Here is a 14,597-nt window from a genome sequence, read left to right as displayed (position 1 = left end):
GCAAAGGGTCGTGGTAACTGGTGCCCATGGACATCTGGAGAGCCACAGTTTGGCCACCCCTGATCTAAAGTTTTCTATTAGTCATGTGATGTCCGAGTGATGCTGCTGTAGTGTGGGCACTTCCCATGTGGCCTAGGATCTCTCATGTTTTGTCAGCAGCCTAGGAGAACTCATGTCTCCACAATACCACCATGACTGAGCAAGTGCACGGAGGAAAGGTTCAGTAGAGGGAAGAAGCCCATATGCAAGAGCTTAGGTAAACCCACAGAGATGCCAGACCCCAAGGTGGGAGCTAGGGATCCTCTGGTTTTACAGCTCATCTCCAGGGACAGAAATCCCCTGAAGAAATTGGCTGCCTTGGAAGGTGGAGTCCATAGCATTATATTCCACTAAGTTTCCTCACCACAACAAATCCTGCCCACTCCTGGCTCCACCCACAAAGTCTCCAGGTATTTCCCAATCCAGAGCTGGCAGCCCTATGTGCCCAGTTTAAAAGGACTGTCTTGGTCCTAAAACTGAAAGAACAAATAGCTAAAGAAGGAGGTCAGTTAAGAAATAAAACAAGTTTTGAACAATTAATCACTGGAGATCCAAAACATGTATTAGGAAAATTTATACAATGACACTGAATCAGAGCAAGGAAAAATTATATGATAAAATGGACACAAAATTGAGTCTATGGACTAAAGAAATTAAGTTTTCTGAATGTCAAATACTAAGAGGAAATTGGTATAAAATATACTTTTGATGACAAATTACTCCCAACATAACAAAAGCAAATGAAGACAATAAAGAGAAGTGCTGGAAATGTCAGTGTACAAAAGCAACATATTATCACATGGTGACCTGTAAAAAATTTTTTTAATTGGATAGAGAAACACAAAGAAAAAGAGCCTCTTGTGGCGCAGAGTAGTAAGGCAGCCGTCTGAAAGCTTTGCCCATGAGGCTGGGAGTTCAATCCCAGCAGCCGGCTCAAGGTTGACTCAGCCTTCCATCCTTCCGAGGTTGGTAAAATGAGTACCCAGCTTGCTGGGGGGTAAACGGTCATGACTGGGGAAGGCACTGGCAAACCACCCCGTATTGCATCTGCCATGAAAATGCTAGAGGGCGTCACCCCAAGGGTCAGACATGACTCGGTGCTTGCACAGGGGATACCTTTACACAAAGAAATGCAAAAGATGTTAAATCTTAGTCTGTGATGGATCCCTAAAACATGCTATTATCTTAGCAAGCAATATCACAAAATATACTGTGAATTACTTAAGTATATGGTGACTGCAGCAAGAGAAATATCTGAAGCAAAATGGAAGGCAGAGAATGCCCAGATTGGAAGGCATGGAAGTATAAACTAAAAAAATATACGCCAATGGGAAAATTAACTTCTATATATAATAGACTTCAGAATTCCAAGAAAAATGGCATGCCCTTTTTTGTTATATAACTGAAAATCAAGAATAAAATTAAATGAAATAATGACAAAAAGAAAATATTTAGGCAACATATGCTTTATAATAAAATATTATCAGATATGAAGATAAACTGATAGTCATTTGATTAAAAGTAAAATATTAAAAGTAAATTTATGCAAGTTATATATAACTTTTTGAACACAAAGTATTGCAGTTTATGTTCTATGTTTGTATGTATGTAAACTGAATTTTTTAAAAATAAAAATGACTGTCTTTAAAGACTACAGTACCAGATGGAAGGATCAATGGCAGTTCATCTCATCCTAGTTTTTCAATCTTTCTTTTTGGACAGGGTTCGTGGTTGCAATATACTCTGCTTTAACCAGATTAAATTAATGCAAAAAAACACGTGCGGAAAACTTTACATAAGCACAAGCACGCACAGCAACGGTACCTGGAATGTTCTCTTAAAGGATCAGAAAACTCTTGTAAAAAACAACAACAACCCATATGATGACATACGAAGAAATACAAAGAGCAAAGGTTATAGGTCAACTGCAGTGGCAAAATACACAATGACAGAGTGACACCTACTGCCCTATATTTCTCAAATTGCCATGACTTTGCAGCTTCTGTAAACAAATCCCTAGGTGTATGGAACATCGCCTTGTCAATAAGCCTATCACCAAGGCCCAATTGCTGGGGAGTGATCAAGTGCTTACCCATCTAAACATTCTACTTGCACACCGTCACAGTTAATTGCACTGGCCTTAACCTCAGCCCTTTTGCATCTGGTACGTGGATGTACCACCAGCATGCTCATAAATAGGCCAGCCCATTGTATTCCAACACGATGGAATATGTACGGAATGTATGTCCTAGCAAGTACTTCCAGCTGTGGCCAACATCACATTTACACCCCAAAATATTATACGTGCAACATGTACACTGTCTTCCTGTTAGTACCTCTCCCCACACCCTGTGAGGTTGGTGAGGCTGAGAAAGCCCTGATATCACTGCTCGGTCAGAACAGCTTTATCAGTGCTGTGGCGAGCCCAAGGTCACCCAGCTGGCTGCATGTGGAGGAGCGGGGAATCAAACCTGGCTCACCAGATTAGAAATCTGCATTCCCAACCACTACACCAGGTGAATTTTGTTAAGATATTTTGTTTGATTCAGCATCATCTGGGGAGTGTCCAGATGAAATCTTTGTCCAGGGCTCCTAGTGGTTCTCAGCAGCCCTGTGGGCAACTATAGAGGTCAACAGACAGAGTATTCTAATTCTGTTTTTTTTTTTTACTTTACAACAGGGATGCACCAAGTCATAGAGGGACCTAAAGTGTGGTAAGGATAAACTCATAAAACGTGGTAGAAATACAATTAAAAAGTTAGCAGCACATTCAAAATATGAATGGAAGGATCTCAGTCAGATGAAGCAAGATTTAGCATTGCATCACCACTGCATTTATTAAGGAACATAAAAAAGCTATGCTCTAGATTAACTGATGCTACTAAATGGACAACAACAATGAAATGGATTTTGCAGTACTTATTTTTAAAAGCTATTTGGTTACTGACTATTCAGAATCAGAAGTTATTCATAAATTAATATGCAGTCAACAGAATACTCTGGCAAACGGCTGATGGGTTTAAAGTACAACATGACCATGATCAGTCAATTAGGATTATTTTTAAGCAATGGAAGAGGGAATTACTAAGCAAGTGAAAATAACCCCCAACATGCCAGGTACATTAAAGGCAAACAATATGCAGCAATATTAATTCAATTCTAATAATTAGCAGAAAAACATGTTTGTAACTCAACGGTGCTTTCAACATACACTTAATATAGGCCCTAAGCACTGATTTGAACATTTGAGCGAATTGAGTAGATTCTGAAAATGTTCTACAAACCAGAAGTTTGGATCCCAACTAGCATTTTCCGTGAGTGGAAGGACTTCTGTCTGCAGAGGGCAGTGCTCTCTGTCCCCCACCCCATCCCACTGCAGGAGTCCTGGACTATCAAGGATTAGTGCCTCACAGAGTCCAAGAACTTTGGAGTCACAGGCTGTTCAAATGAAATTCTGGGAAGAGCGTCAGTTAAAAAATGACAAGAAAAGTTCAAAAAGAACCAGTTTGGCGCTGGCTGTGGGCTGGGGAAATGGCAGAAAGAGTGGGTGGATCAACAGGGATCCCCATTCAAGCTGGAAAAGGAAATGGAGATGCAGATCAGAAAAGTAACACAGATCACATTCCTCCATCTTCGCCAAGCTAAGTTACTAGAGAACCAGCTTGGTGTGGTGGTTAAGAGCGGCCACTTCTAATCTGGTGAGTCGGGTTTGATTCCCTGCTCCTCCTCCACATGCAGCCAGCTGGGTGACCTTGGCCTCGCCACAGCCCTGATAAAGCTGTTCTGACTAAGCAGTGATATCAGGGCTCTCTCAGCCTCACCCACCCCACAGGGTGTCTGTTGTGGGGAGGGGAAAGGGAAGGTGATTATAAGCTACTCCGAGACTGCTTCTGCCAGAGAAAAGCAGCATATAAGAACCAACTCTTCTTCTAGCACCTGACTTGGCCCCGGAGCCACATTGATCCATGCACCCGCCACCTCTAGAATGGATTTTTGTAACTCACTCTCCACAGTCCTACCTTTATCCCAGCTCTGAAAACTGCAGCTGGTCCAGGATACAGCAGCCAGTGTCCTCACAGGAACACCTTGAAGGGCTCACATTCGGTCCGTGCTTTGGCAACTGCACTGGCTCCCGGTTGAATTCCAGATCAGGTTTAAAGTCTTCCTACTTACCTTTAAGGCCTTCTGCAGTCTGGGTCCAGTGTACCTGAGGGGCTACCTTGCTGCCTATGCCCCCTGAGGAGCACTACGCTCAGCCAATTTCAACTGGCTGGTGAACCCTGGCCCCAAGGAAGTCCATCTGGCCTCAACCAGGGCCAGGGCATTTTCTGTCCTCGCCCGCACTTGGCAGAGTGAGCAACCAGAGAAGATCCAGACCATTGGAACTAGCACAATTTCCCCAGGGCTTGTAAAACAGAACTCTTCTGCTAAACGTTTGGTTGGGGCAAGTGTACTGATGACATCTACTGGGCCCCTCCAGAACCCCATGAGAAATGCCCAATGAGAATATCTGGAGTGAGTCAAAATTAAAGACTGATAATTATGGTTTAAATTGTTTTAATAAAGGACTGTAAATCTGTATTTTGTAATCAAATTGTACTTCACCATGATGTTCACCACCTTGAGCTATTCTGGAAAGGCAGTATACAAGTTTAATTAATTAATAATTATAAAAATAACAACAACAACAATTTTTGTTAAGAGACGTAAACCGTGCCCAGTGGAAAGGGAGATAGTTCTTGAAAGAGGAGTAATCCCTGGTCTGTGTAGAGAGAAAGGTCTGGGGAACTTTGATGTAAATTCCTGCCTTCTAAACTTGAAGTGTCAGTGAAACTCAAAACAATATGTTTGACTGTTAAAGCAAATACTGAAAAGAAAGCCTCTCTGATCAAAGTTTCAAAGACCATATTGAATGGCAGACTTATATATTGGCAACCAATGAGCTAGAGTCAGTGTTATTACAAAGTCACCTCAGTTTTCATCACGTTTCCCTCATATATCCTACCACAATTCCATTTGACCTTTTCTCCTCTAAGTTAAATAAAACATTTGGTTTATTTTGAACTTTCAAAAGCCTCTTGTGTGCCATTACAGAAATTGAATATAAGGAGGTGATTTTGTCTCTTCCCTCAGTTTCCTGGGCTGGGCCAGCATCAGGGAGAGAGAGAATGGGTATGCCAAAGGCCCCTCAAGTGCCTGTTTTGCGGGACATTTGGGGCTCTCACAGAAGGGGAGAAGCAAGAGAACTGCAAGTCCTTGCACCCATGGAAATGGTAGCCAGGAGCCAACTCAGGGTCATGTCACCCCCTAAACTCCATACCCCAATATTTTTGTTTGCTTACAGAATATTTCAATCTATACTTTCCATAAAATTATACTCAAGGAGGCTTGTTTCTATTACTAGACTTATTGTGACAAAAGTAACTTATCAAAGAGTATATTGCAACAGTCTTAACCACTGGCTATTAAATAAAGTTGAAAGAGCCATCTGGGCGGTGCTGTCCGGGTCTACGCTCTGCTGTCCAGGTCTGTCCGGGCCTCGGAATCCACAGGCAGAGGGCCAATCTGGAGGTGGCCTCCAGAGCACCCGCCTCCCCCAGCCACGTGGGACCGCTCGTCAAGCCTTGCTGCCACACAGCTCCTGGCCAGCGAGGGCTCCACTTGGCCAACTTGCCTCCTTCCAGGCGGCATGGCAGCACGCGGCCCTCTGCCCACCTGCTGCCAAGGCACCCGCTCCCAAGAGCCCTGCCCAGCAGCGCCGTCCCACAGCCCTCCACCTGCCCGCCCACCACGGAGCCCTCACCACCAGTGCCACGCTCCCTGGCCGGTCGCTGCGTGGCAAGGATGCGCTGCGACCCCCAGCCGCCTCTCTGCTGGCCACCAGCCCTCTTCGCGCCTGCCACTGCTCGCTCACATTCCCAGCGGCCTGGCCACCAACGAGCTCCTCGCTGCCGATGCAACCGTTGCTTCCGGTATGTCCCCCCCTCCCTTATCCCACTCTCCCTGTTGCTGCCCACTAGCACCCATTGCATTCCTGAATGCAATGAGCTTTTCAGCTATTATTATGATGAAACTGAGGCATTTTTAACCATATGTTGTGTGACTTACCAAGATATCTGTATGTGTAAAGTATTGTCAAGTCACAGCAAGTTATGGCGACCCCAGCAAGGGGTTTTCAAAGCAAGTGAGAAGCAGAGGTGGTTTGCATTGTCTTCCTCTGTAGAGTCTTCCGTCCAACCCTGCTTAGCTTTTGAGATCTGATGAGATCAGACTGTACCATGCCACGTTCCTTCCCCAAAATACCTTTACTATCTGGTTAATAAATTGCTTGGTATTGTAGCTACTCAATATCCACACACTATCTTCTGGATAATATTTCCATAGTTTTCAAGAACTCTCACCCCACAAAATCATGGATCTTGAAAAAACATGTACAGAGTTGCTAGGCAGCTGAGTGACGTCAGCTCACACCTTTATTTTGGGAACCACTTAAAATATGGCATCTGAGAGCACCCAAAGATGTCCATTAGAGATCTTTGTGAGACTAGCAAACTGTCTTCTTGGCATCCATGTTCAAGGTAGAACCCAGAGCAGTAGGACTTGGGAATGTTCAGCCTGGAGAAAAGGAGGTTGAGAAGGGACATGATAGCCCTCTTTAAGTATTTGAAAGGTTATCACTTGGAGGAGGGCAGGATGCTGTTCCCATTGGCTGCAGAGGAAAGGATGCGCAGTAATGGGTTTAAACTACAAGTACAACAATATAGGCTAGATATCAGGAAAACATTTTTCACAGTCAGAGTAATTCAGCAGTGGAATAGGCTGCCTAAGGAGGTGGTGAGCTTCCCCTCAATGGCAGCAAGCAAAGGTTGGATACACACTTCTCTTGGATGCTTTAAGATGCTTTGGGCTGATCCTGCTTTGAGCAGGTGGTTGGACTAGATGGCCTGTATGGCCCCTTCCAACTCTATAATTCTATAATTCTATGATTCATACAAATGCATTTTCCTGTCCTGTAAATTTAAATGCAAGGAAGATATTGTAGCCCATGGAGTGCAGGGAAGCAAAGAAAGATTTATGGTCTGCTACATTTTCATGACAAGAAAGTAGATCAGGGATTCCCAACCAGGGTTCCTTTGAGCCCTGGGGCTCCTTGAGAGCTCCCCGGAGGCTCCCCGACCTTTCCCGTATATCGTGCCTTAATAGACTCACTCACAACCTATTCCTGGCACTATCATGAATCAGGGAACAGGCCGCTTCCATTGATCTAGGGGTGGCATTCTTGCGTGCTTACTGCATGGGGAAAGGGGGCAAAGCTTGGGCACCAACTCAAACTGCCTCCTTTCTCTCCCCCCTCAGTCCTCCTTGGGCATGGCATGGAGGCATGGCCAGCTGACAACATTTCCAGCCTGGTTCTAGAGCTCCTCAAGGCCTGAAAAATAAGTCAGGGGCCCCACCATTGTCAAAAGGTTGATAAAGGCTGGAGTGGGCTGTTTACATGGTATCAGTGTTGGATCTGAGGCACAGACAAAAAAAGCCATTGCTGTTCTGAATTTAACTGAAGTTTGTGCCCAAGAAACACAAAGGAAAAGGTCACTCAAAGTGGCCAGTTAAGTAATGTAGTATGAAGCAAAAAATATAACTAGTACCTATATAAAATAAATATTTTTAGGGGAATTGGGACATTATTTTGTGTCATTGATAGCCAAACACAAGTTATCAGTATCAAATCCCAAACTCTATCGATACACATTATTTATCACGTAGGTAGCTGGTTGGTTCACAAACTGGCATGCACGGCACGCCATTTGTGTGAAATGAATAACTTGCCGCATAATTCTGCTAAGTTCAGTCACCCCTATGAAAATCCCCAAGAACGATAATTAGAAACCAGCATGGTTGAAATCAAGACAATCCTGCAGGAAAGCTGCTCTATGTCCACTGCTTCAAGTAGCCTCGAAAACCTTGATTAGGAACACAGAACGCCAACTATAAATAAATCAAGCTACAGCAATTCATAAGGATTAAGTGAGTCTTACACAGTATAGTGAGATGCTGCCAATCGAAATCTGGGCAAGACAGATCATCGGTCTGACTCAATATAAAGCAGTGTCTTATATTTTCGGCAGTGAAAAGGCTCCCTATTTATCTTGTTAGTCATGGGGACATTCCCAGAGTGGTCAGGAGTGCTTGAACAAAGGCCATGGCATATCTCCACAAAGTTTATCAGAAGAGGATTCCTTGCTTAACTCAAGATAAAGATCACCTTTCGTAGCACGCATACGCAAATCCCTGCTGTTGCGGAATGGTTGACCCAGCAAACAGCACAGCTATGAAGAGAAGTTAGAGTCCCTCCTTGGCAAACAACAGCAACTCAACAGTTGCCCCGCTATACAAAGGATCTGAAATCCAAACAATCTCCTTTCCAGACAATAGGAGACCTTCAGCATCGATCTAAATTACTCACACTGACATTAGCGAATGTCAGAACAAAGCTCTGAACAGAATGGACCATTCAGGCCTCCATAACAAGTGGACCCACTAAGCTGAATACATCCCACCAGTTAAATATTTCAAACCAGCAATCTGAGTCTCCAAACAGGCCACAATCCATTGTTGTATTTGGCTTTGTGAGTCTCCCAACATGTGCAAGTCTAATATAGTATCAGTGCCTCTGCACAAGGCCTTTGGTTTCGTAGAGTACCATCCAATGCAAAGTCACACCCTTCTAAGCCAACAGAAGGGTGCAACTATGTTTAAGACCTCCCTGATAGATTTCATTTTTTTGGCATCAAGTCACAGATGATTCCTGGTGGTGTTTTCAAAGCATGGATATTCAGAGGTGCTTGCCTCTGCGTAATGACCTTGGTATTTCTTGGTGGTCTCGCATCTACATACTGACCAAGGCTAACTCTGCTTGGCTTACAATATTTGACAAGATCAGCCTATCCTGGGCTATCCAGGTCAGGACCACTGATCATGTATCAGCATTCTTGCAATTCAATCTGTTAGCACAGGGTCTCTACATACTTTGGGTGGAAAGGGTTGGAGGCAAGCAAGTATCTCACATTGACGGCTATTCTCCAAATGACAGGATGGCCCACCTTCATCCTATTATTAGAACAGGAAACAGAATGCCAATCATGCCAGGTGTTGGCTCTCACCTGACTTCAACGGATTATTACTGAATTATTATTATTATTACTTTTTTACCTCTGGGGTAGAAAAAGAAGCTATGTAATGATGTAGGGATGACCTACATCTGATTATCATGCACATTTAATCTATGTCATGGGAAACATTTAAGGTTTCCTTATGGAATGGAAAGGCATTACATGGATGGAGGGCAAAGTTCAGCAAGAAGTCCCAAGCCCTCCTCTAAGATGTTTTAAAGATTCAGTTGCATAGTTTTAGTTACTAATTTGATACACCCATAATAACTAGAAATGAATGTGATTCTAAGAATAGGCGGATGCTGCCTTCCCAAAAGGGTATCCTTGACGCCTGGTGGCTTCCATGGGGTGATTTGAGGAGGAACTCAAGAAGATCTCTTGCTCTGCTGAGTCCATCTCCCGTCCTGTCCCAAGCAAATAAAATGGAAAGCAGCAAATTGGAATGTCGATACTTCTCCAGTTTCTAATTCTATAATTCAAGTCACATTAGCACTAAATTGAAAATAGGATGAACAATTCAGGCCTGTTGCCAGAAAAATTTTATTTATTTGATACCACGGATGGGATCTGGAATTCAACTGGCAACATCAAGTCCTGACTTGTGACAGATTTCACACCAAGCCTGAGCTCTGATGGGATGGGAATAACAAGAGCTCACCCTTTTTTCCCTTTTTTCCCCCGCCATTATGACTAAAGACCAGAATCTGACACACTCACAATCATTTTTTTGGATCTGACTGAGGAATAGTTTCTATCAGTACAAGCACTCGATAGGCACAATGTGGTTTCCAGTAAAAAACAGCATACTTCAAAATCCGAACAATTGTTACCTATTTGTTCAATTTGCCCATCCCAAACGGCTACTATCTCCTGTGTTTCTGCTGGAAACCCCCCCCCCCTTTAAAATAAAAAATCCCCCCTTAAAGATCCATACATGCATGCAGTCATTATTAAAAATGGCTGTAGCCATTTTTAAAATGTACACAAGGAATAATAACCAGCAATATACAACCAAAAACAAAGTAAGGCTCAGTGAAACATACCTAAGGGGAAAACCTCCACAAATTCACTCACAGGAGCAAGATAATGAAGAAAAGGTTCAAGTTTAAATGCAATATTTAAAAAACGTCTTTGGCAAAACGGTCTTCACCATGTTTATTTATTTGATTTATACTGCCCATCTCATTGATTGCTGTCTCAGGGCAGTGAACAACATGACCAGCACTGAATACAGTAAAATTCATAAACAATTAACAATACAATTAACCATTAAAGCTTAGCTTGGTTTTTGATGGGAAAATGCCAGCTGCACTACCTTTGTGACTTAGAGAACCAGTGTGGTGTAGCAGTTAAGAATGGTGGCTTCTAATCTGGCACTCCGGGTTTGATTCCCTGCTCCTCCACATGCAGCCCAGCAGAGTGACTTGGGGCTAGTCACAGCCCGGATAGATCTGGTCTTACAGAGCAGTCTGTTCAAAGGTCTTTCAGCCCTACTTACCGCACAGGGTGTCTCTTGTGGGGAGAAGAAGGGAAAGTGCTTTGAGACTCCTTCGGGTAGTGAAAAGCAGGGTATAAAAACCAACTCTTCTTCCCCTTCAAGGAACGGCACCCAATATGTATCAAAGATCAAACATTCCTCAGTCTTCACGTTACCACTAAAAAGATCCTGTTCCACATAGTCACACACTGAACTACAGTTGACAGCCTCAGGACACAGCCCAAGGCTCTACAAGATGTCCACAGTGTATGGCTTCTAAGTAAACAACTCACAGCACAATCCTTAAGAAACACCTTTCTGGGAATAAGCCTCACTGAACCATCTAAGTTGACCTGCACTGGACTGCACGTAACCCTCTGAAGCAAGCCCTATGTGAACAAGCCCCACTGAACACTGGGTTTTAATTCTGCATAAGCATGCCTAGAATCAGACGTTGGAGAGGAGAACGGGAAGAGAGGGAGGAGTCCCGGATATCATGAATACCTTTGCAACATAGCTTAAGAAGCACGCAGAATCCACGTGGAGCTATTTACGTTGCTGTTAATAGGACCTTCTAGAGAAAACAAGAGAATAAACAACTCTGAAGGCACCACATTTTATTTATGCATTTATTTATGCATTCTATGCATCTTTTCAGGACACATTGTGGTCCATAAATCTATTTTTCATTGCAGTGTAACATGCAGACATTATTTCTATGCTGTTTCAATTTTGATTTGTATACATGTGTTTTCCAACAAATGCTCAAAGCACAAGTAACAGAATATCATAGATCCCAATGCTCCCAAACAGCCTTGCACACACACACACACGAGTGACTGAAGCTAGAAGAGGCAGATTTAGGGTTGCCAAGTCCCTCCTGGCAACTGGAGGGGGATGAGGGGAAACTATGAGGAGAAAGGAGAAGACCTAGGCTTCATTGCCAATGTTGCACAAGAATCAATGTGATCACACCAGGCAAATCGGAGCAACCTTCTGGTATTTGGTAAAACTGGTTTCTACCACAGAGTTTTTGCCCAAATACCAGAAGGTTTTCCAGACATTCCTGGTGTGATGACATCACTTCCTCTGTGATGCTGGCCATGAGGACTAGGCCTTCTCCTTTCTCCTTATAAGTCTCCTCACTAGCCATGTGGTCGATGGTTGGGGGTAGGGCCTGGCAGCGAGGGCCCTTGCCTCCCTCAGGGGAGGTGGTCTGGCAAACCTAGGACAACTGCAAGGCTCAGACAGAGTTTCTACTGGTTTCCATTAAACTGGCTTCTACGGTACGATAACATTTATTGTATATAGCCAAAGGCCATTACAATAAACTGGCTTCTAGATTTGTGTGCTCATAATCACATGCAATTGTTGAGAGGGCCACGGCTCAGTGGTAGTGTATTTGGTTTTCATGTAGAAGGTCAAAGAGTCAGTCTTCAGCATCTCTAGCTAAAGGATCAAGCAGATAACTGAAGACCTTGGAGAACTGCCACCAGTCAGAGCAAACCACACTGACAGAAACTGTTTGACTTATTAGTTTTCTACACACTGACTATACGCGTGGAGAGGGGGTTTCCAATCACCTGGTGATATCTGGAAATCTCCTGGATCTACAGGAGAACCAAGATCAATTCCTCTGGAGAAGATGAAAAGTACCATTAATCCTGAAAAATTTCCTTTGGCAAAGGACTATTTGGAACATGTTTTAAACTCTATCCAAGGCTCTTACTAATTTTATTAGCTTTGCCGTGAAGATGATTTGTGTATCAGGTAGCTATGCAACAACAGACTCACCAGCATAGAAAAAGCCTGAGGCCAGCATGCAATTCAGACAACGTAGTTTAGAACACCAGTACCTTGACAACACTTAACACATTTGTTCTGAAGAAAGTATGGTAATTAAATATACCATTTTGAGCATTTTATGTGACAGAACTCCCTGCTGAAGCCTGATTTAAAGAAAGCCTATGGCTTTACTGGACTCATAGGACAGACAAGCGCAAATTCTCAACCATATCTCCTTTTTTGCAGAAAAGAGCCACAAGATTGCACAGCAAAAGGTCTCTCCGCTATCATTTATTCCAGAATGTCAGCTAACAGTAACTTTTTCCACTGGAGATTATATCTGCTCTTGGAATGGACATGAGCTTTCAGGCTTAACGCAAACAAAAGGCTTGCCTATTGCATCTCTTGTATTTCAACCTTTTCATAAGATTTTGATTGATCGGTCTCATACACAACTGCATGCTGCGAAGACTGACCGCCAAACAGTCTGGACACCAAGGAAGGTGTGAGAGGGCTTCCTCGTGTAGTCATGTAGCACAAGCTCTCACAAAGAGCTCTTGTGTGTGTGCTGAGATAGGGTGGAAGTTGCTGGTTATTTACCATTAATGCTGTAACAAGAGTTGTCAACACCATCTGCTCAATAGTATACAAATATTTTCATTTGTTTCTTCAAAGACTGCTGTCAGGCAGTGGTAAAGGTATCCCCTGTGCAAGCACCGAGTCATGTCTGATCCTTGGGATGACGCCCTCTAGCGTTTTTATGGCAGACTCAATACAGGGCGGTTTGCCATTCCCTTCCCCAGTCATTACCGTTTTTACCCCCCAGCAAGCTGGGCACTCATTTTACCAACCTCAGAAGGATGGAAGGCTGAGTCTACCTTGAGCCGGCTGCTGCGGTCGAACTCCCAGCCTCATGGGCAGAGCTTCAGACAGCATGTCGGCTGCCTTACCACTCTGCACCACAAGAGGCTCTTCAGGCAATTTTAGTTCAACAGTACATTCTACAGGCTGATATCCATAAGGTATACACTACATATGCCAATCTGGGTATAAAGAAGGGGAAATTCTCACAAGGACACCATTAATTGTTTATATCTTCTTTTTATATATTTTTAGATAGTGAGTAAAGGATTCCTAAAAGGCTTGTCTGTTGACTCCATACAGGGAAGTGAAATATTTTGTACTGCATAATCAGGAGTGAACAAAATGATTTTCCTGTCTTCCAGGGGATTCTAAACTATCCATTCATGTTGCTGTTTACAGAAAATTAATAAATTAGGAGAGGGACGGGAATTAAAGTTGTGGCTGGAAATGAAGACTCAATCCAACCTTAACCCTGCCAGTTCCATGGACAACAGTATCAACAATAAAGTTCTAGACACAAAAAAAGGTGCTTAATTATCAGTGAAAGAGAGTTGATATGACACACCTGTCAATCTGATGAATTTCAGAGGGGAAAAATTAATCTTGGCTCATTTCAGTCTGTTGGCAAAATAAATAAACCCATTGGCTAAATTGGGAGAAGTTTATCTGTCTCACATTAATTTTATAGGTTGGGAACTTCCCTCATGCATTCACCCCTGCTGGTTAGGCTATGCAGACCATGTGCTGATCACAGGGAGATAGGAGGGCAGTGCTCTTACCCACAACACCTCCCCACATGTGAGTGCGTAAGAAGGGGGGTCATCAGCATAAGGGACAGAAAATGCAAAACCCAATAAATCTGAAAGCAATTGTCAGAAATTTAGAAGCCCATTACAAAGAAGGTGGTGGAGGACAAAGACCTTTTCAAATACAAGTTCTCAACCAATGTTTTAAAAAATTCACAAACCCTCAAACACTATGCAAAATAGTTGGGACTGAGGCAGAGGATTCCATTCAGTCAGTTTTCAGGAGGAAAAGAAATTAGCAAAGAAGAATGCAGGGAAAGTCACAATTTTGCTCTGAACTCCTGAAATTCCTGGGAAGGAAAGCAAAGATGCAAAACGACATGTGTGATTTCCAACCCAGTATTTCCATAATGATGCCTTGAAGCACAAAAAGCACCCTCCTGCCAATGTTCACTTATCCAGCCTTCGAAATCTGTCCAGCATTCACTACCCCCTCCATAATATCTAAATTGGAAA

General features: G+C 43.2%; 1 protein-coding gene across 1 annotated transcript in view; it reads right to left on the bottom strand.

Annotated features, from left to right (window-relative positions):
• ACVR1C (activin A receptor type 1C) overlaps positions 1-14,597 on the bottom strand; it is a 55,547-nt gene that overhangs the window by 23,685 nt on the left and 17,265 nt on the right. The gene's annotated exons all lie outside the window — the stretch shown is intronic.

This window comes from Paroedura picta, chromosome 2 (assembly GCF_049243985.1).
Source record: "Paroedura picta isolate Pp20150507F chromosome 2, Ppicta_v3.0, whole genome shotgun sequence".
Taxonomy (NCBI): domain Eukaryota; kingdom Metazoa; phylum Chordata; class Lepidosauria; order Squamata; family Gekkonidae; genus Paroedura; species Paroedura picta.
The sequence above is the reverse complement of the archived record's forward strand: the minus strand, read 5'-3'. Positions and strand labels throughout refer to the sequence as shown.